General features: G+C 35.4%; 1 long non-coding RNA gene across 5 annotated transcripts; it reads left to right on the top strand.

Moving 5' to 3' along the window:
• Positions 1-2,217: 2,217 nt before the first annotated feature.
• On the top strand, positions 2,218-4,499 carry LOC113311559. Of its 5 annotated transcripts, XR_003341604.1 has the most exons (8): positions 2,218-2,531; positions 2,974-3,013; positions 3,113-3,170; positions 3,279-3,380; positions 3,470-3,632; positions 3,797-3,870; positions 3,960-4,040; positions 4,145-4,499. It is a non-coding gene; the product is annotated as an uncharacterized LOC113311559 (long non-coding RNA). The 5 variants fall into 5 exon arrangements; XR_003341601.1 differs by having other exon boundaries at positions 3,797-4,040; XR_003341602.1 differs by having other exon boundaries at positions 3,470-3,702; positions 3,797-4,040.
• Positions 4,500-5,559: the final 1,060 nt, after the last annotated feature.

Raw genomic sequence — 5,559 nt, 5'->3', positions numbered from 1 at the left:
TTTGAAAACCCGATTATCCCTATTTTGTATTTGGAGGATTTGTACGAAGATTCAGGAGCTGTTGCAGCTAAACAGGAATGGTAAGTCCATCAGAATCGAGTGAACTGATCCGCAACATGAATTTGAAGTCAAATAGGGATGTGTATATATTCCGAGAGATATTCTCGAGATTTCACTATCTTTGGAAGGTTAGAGTGTGGCTTGAGAGTATTTTACTTCATCTAAGGCGTGTAATAACGTGTTTGGAGTGTGTACACACAATTCAGCTGCGTAAAGAGTTAATTCAGGGAAGAAAATATTCCAGAAAACATTATTTTTACTGCCGAATATTTGGAGATCACTGTGAGTTATTACGAAGGATTTTCTTCACCTGTTGGGTATGTATAAGGTGTTGGGTATTCATAGAAATGGGGTCGAGAGTTGGAGGTCGAGAGGATAGCTCAGGAGAAAGAAATCACGAGTTGATCAAACTATGTTTCTGCTGTTGCTGCTGATGAAGAACACGAAGAATAGACTCGAGGAGACAGTCGTTTATCAACAGTGATAACGACACAGAGGTGGGGGTCGTAGAAGCTTAACAACGACGGTCGGCTTTAATCGTTTTATGTAACAGTGTTTTGCAACAATTAAAAACGTTGCGAACACCCGATTTTTAATAGTTTTTCTCCAATTCATCATTTGTAAATACTTTGAGCAATAATAATGATTTTTTTAGGTTTTTATTTGTTTTTATTCTTTTTGTTCTTCTTTACGTTTTTGAATTTTTGTCTTTTCCTTACAGAATTTGGAATTTGGAGCGAAAGAAAATTTTGCCAAAGCTTTTGGTGAATACTTAAAGACTTGGAGTAAAAGGAAAAGCGAAAGGAGCGAAAGTAGAGGAATTTTTTTTATAAAAAAAGAGAGAAAAAAAAAAGAGAGAAACTTTTAATTGTTTTTATTTTTTTATAGACTTTCCTTTTCCCTTGTACTTTATTTTTTTGGACTTTGTACTTTAAACTTTGGGATATTATTTTTAAACCCTACGGAAGGGTAATTTAAATATTAAACTGTTTGCAGAGAAGGACGGTGATTACGATATCACCTCGGTCCTTCGGGTTCGTACATGACATAGGAGTCGTGGCCCGAGTCGACTACAACGGTTCATTCCCCGTCTGGAACGGGAGGTAAGTTTGTCGAAACACTCGTGAATCCCCTGCTAGCGAGTTACTGTATTCCTTCGTTTGCATATATGTCGAGGAACTGAATACGGCTGCTTTAATTTCCTAGTAAAGGGCAAGGACTGACCATATAAGATAAGGGTTCGGATTTCATCATCGTTATCTTCTTTCCCGCCTTAGGAAAACGATAACTACGCGAACCTAAGCTTAAAATACTGACTAGAACGAGACCGATAGGGTAACGAGCTTAATAGGAAAGTCATTCGAAAAATATTGGTTACTCTTTTAAGCATACTTTGAAGTTCATGATGGTTTCTGTGAGTTGAATGCGTGCATGCGCCGCCTTGTAATTCCGGTGAGGCCTTGGGTATCAAAGCTCCACTGATCTTCCCTCGCCTCAATTCAACTTACTTTAACTCGGATTGATTCCAGAGGGGTTTGCTCAAATTATAGCGAATTCCCTTTCGAATGATTAGAAGCTGGTCTAGAAGCAATCTAAGGGAGCCATCATGCTTTTTGTTTGCTAGATAAATTAGGCTTGTTGTGGTCGAGTCATCCTTGTTTGTGCTTGTGTGGAAGTCCTTTGCAGTTAGGATGTCAAACTGGTATTATAATAGCCATCACAATGAATATGAATATCCAACTGAACAATATGGACATCACTCTTTTTATGACCATACACTAGTCCAGAAAGGACTATATATCACGTTTTTAAATGACAGATTGACCATGTGAATATGTTTTCACAAACAAATTTCGTCATATAATATGAAAACAGTGGGGTCCATCATTTAACATAAAAAAACTGTCATTCTAAAACGTGACAATTTTCTAGGTGTGTGATTTAACAATGACCATAAAATCACACAACAAATCCGACATATATTTTAGTATTTATACACACACCAGTAGTTTCTATTATATGCCCAAAAATGGTTAGTCACGTCTTAGCAAAAAATGCCACGTTTTTACAAGTCTGGAAATGGTTATCCACCAGCATACTTGCCATCCGTCTTTCATAACAAACCCCAAAACCAAAAGAAAAGTGGTTTCCGAGTTCACCTCTTCAAACCGCTATCTCTCTTTTTTTTTTTTTCGCTCGGCAAACATAGAGGAGATGAATAAGAAGATGTCAAATTCATCTCTAAGACTCTCTTACCTAAAACCTTTATTTCGACACCTTCTCTTTCTCTCCAGATTTGATCTGATAGCAAGTCGTTTACTTCTTAATCCTTATACCCTAGGCATAACCTATACTTCAGAAAATTAGATCCATACAACTTGAACTTGAAAATTTGTAACCCTAGAAATTCGATTTTGTTCCTAAAATCGAAAACCAATCAACAATCTGATAACAGTTGGTTGATTAATCAGGTATAAATCCTCACCTTCAATATTTTTTTTTAATCATGTTTGATTTAGACCTAAATCTGTGAATATTATCTCCTAGAATTAGGGATTTTATCTTATAGAAGTAATTTTGTGAAGATTTTCCAATTTTGTATATTTTATTGATATTCTTTATAGTTTCAGAGCATGGGAGTTTTTTTTTTTATTTCAATGTATTTTAGCTTGCTGTGTCCTAGAGTTAGTTTGTTGAGATTCTGGTCTTTGAAAGTTGTTTGAGACTTGAAATTTTGCGGCTTTGCAAACTTTTCATTTGGGTGTGTGGGTTTAAGATTTATTCGGTTTGTCTCAATGAAAGTGATTGTCCCATTATGCTCTGGTAAGTGATGTTCCTGTTAATTAATGTCGAGCTGAGATTTATATGGGAGTGTAACTCTAGTGATGTTTCTTTTTGGGTTTTGTTTTCCAGGTCTTCCACAGCATCTATGTTTCCATACTAATACTTTCTGGTGAGCAAGGATTTTAATTCATAGAACTTTGAAAACTTCAAAGTTACGAATTTTATTGAAAGCGAATGTCGAAATTTATTCCCAATATTGTCATTATAGGTAAACGACTTCAATGTCATCGAAAAGGGATGAAGATATTGGATACTATGCAGGATCTGTAAGTCAGTAGTATTACTAGTCATTAAGAACCGAATGCACTTGCATTGGTACGTGGGTGTTGAAAACCAATTCTACTTATGGCTACTCTTTTTTCTTTTTTTGTTAGGATCTGCTTACATGCTTGGAAGATGTTTAACTGCTGTTCTATGTGGACTTTAGCTGCCCGATACTGTCGAAAACCAGTTATAAACTTCTGTTGTACAACAATGTTAGTATTGCATTTCAAATTAAATTTGGGACCCTGAATTTTTTCGAGATCAATCATGATTATAAATATTGCACAATTTTCTGTTCCAGGATTATATTCCAGCACCGTGTTTGGTCTCAGTACAAACTTTTGGATGGCAGTTTCTATGATTGTTGGAGCCTCCGTTGTATCTTTCTATGAGGTTGTTCTGTGTTCAATGCATATGTTGAATGATTTGCAGGCTTATGCCATCAAATTTTGGCACTTTCGTTTGTAAGTTTTCGCAGAGTTATAGTCTCATTTATTGATTGTGCTGGATATGTATCTGTATATGATGCAATACGTAAGTTAACCTGGGTGCCATTTCATTTTAATCTTGCCTTTCCTAAACCACTATTTGTGTGTAATCTTGAAACTCTTAAAATTTGTGTAACCAGGTTGGTGAAGATGCGGTGGCAAATTGACAAAAGCAATAGAAAGGAAAGGGGTTTATGTGTGTGTGGCAATTCTCGTAAGATTACAGTGGCCTCTTCTTGGTTTAACCCTTTCCAGGGTAAAACTTTCTTGTGTTTGTTGAGATGTATGACTTGATCAATGTAGGTGAATGGCACAATAAGCACATCTTTCTCTAACAGAACACGATCATTCTCTGGATCTCCAGAGTCTAATGCTGGTGAACAGGTAATATTCAACTGCAATTTTATATTTGACTGACATTCTCCACTTGTCAATCTTTTCCAGAATAGCAGTCGCCTTCAATCTAAGTTTTCGATAAATGTCAACAGATTTTAAAAAAGATAATTTCTGGAATGTGTTTGGGGGACATTTGTACAGAGAGTTTTACTGAAACTGGCCGAGGAAAATGCTTTCTTTGGTGTTGATATTGCAAACCCGTGATTGCATGATTGATCAAATCATAGATGCAAGTGCGATGCTATGCGATAGAGATGGTGAAGTACTTGGAAATGTTTCAAGAGGTGAAAAGTTTAAGTGGGCCAGAAACTTATAAAGCGAGTAATTCAGAGTTGGCAAGGCGACAGTTCAGTTTTATTGTTCAAAATGTGTCTTTGGGTTGTTAGTATTTCTCTTTCGATTTGTATATTATTCTGGATAATTAATAAAGTTAATTTCAACCATTTGTTTAAGCTTATATTTCGCTTTCAGTCCCGTTTAGATTCAACCAAAACCAGTTTCAGATACACCAATCTGAATCAAAATTAAATCACGCAACAAAATCTGAATCTGACTACGAAAATCTGATTCAATAGCCAAAAAATCAGACTACCAAAATCTGATTCGAATTAGTCTTTCTTTTTAATGAAAATGCCTCAATTATAACATATACTAACCGTTATTATATTTTACATACAAAAACTGTGATATTTAATTACAGATTATGTGCGTGGCTTTAAATCACAAATTTTATTCGCTATATTTAATAACATACTCTATTTGTCATTTATAAAGAGTCACACCAAATAAATAACGGTTCGAATGACAGATGAAAACCGTGATAAATCATGTTTTATAACAGATTTCGTTCGTCATTTATAGCCCCTTCTGGACTAGTGATAGTGTGAATAGTGGTTGGGAACGCCAACCTTTCGAAGGTTCTGGGTCATACCCTGGTGAGCCCAATTACTATCCACACGTGCAGCACTCTTACGAGCAAGAAGATTATAGTACTAGTTCTTCGTCTCTAGAAGATATAATCAAACTATTGAAAAGTAGTCCTTTTTATGATCCCTCTGTTCCTATTCCTCCTTTAGAAGAGTCCCTCAGGAAGTTAGCTGAGTCGACGCGTAAGTTAGCTGAGATGAATAATATAATTATAGACGAAAGAACTACAATAATGAGTGAACCTTCTTTAGAAGACCACCTCAAAAGGATAACCGAGACGAACGAAAGAATTGCTCGAAATTACTTGAATTGCCAATATAGTATATCCAATAATACCCTTGAGAATGAAGATAGTTATTTACATAATCAAGATAACGAGGTTAGAATTGGTAGCACTACTTGTTTTGATGAGGTTCGATCTTTTTCATGTTATAATAATGATGACTATGATGAGGATAATATTGATGAAGAACATGAAATATGTAGGCATGTGATCAGGAATTTGTTACTCCAATTGAGCTTTATAATGATAGTGTTGTTTCTAGTTCAAATCCAAATAATTTTAATAATTATTCACCTA

The sequence above is a fragment of the Papaver somniferum genome, chromosome 1, assembly GCF_003573695.1.
Source record: "Papaver somniferum cultivar HN1 chromosome 1, ASM357369v1, whole genome shotgun sequence".
NCBI classification, from domain to species: domain Eukaryota; kingdom Viridiplantae; phylum Streptophyta; class Magnoliopsida; order Ranunculales; family Papaveraceae; genus Papaver; species Papaver somniferum.
Note: the sequence above shows the minus strand (reverse complement) of the source record. Positions and strands in the feature narration are given on the sequence as shown.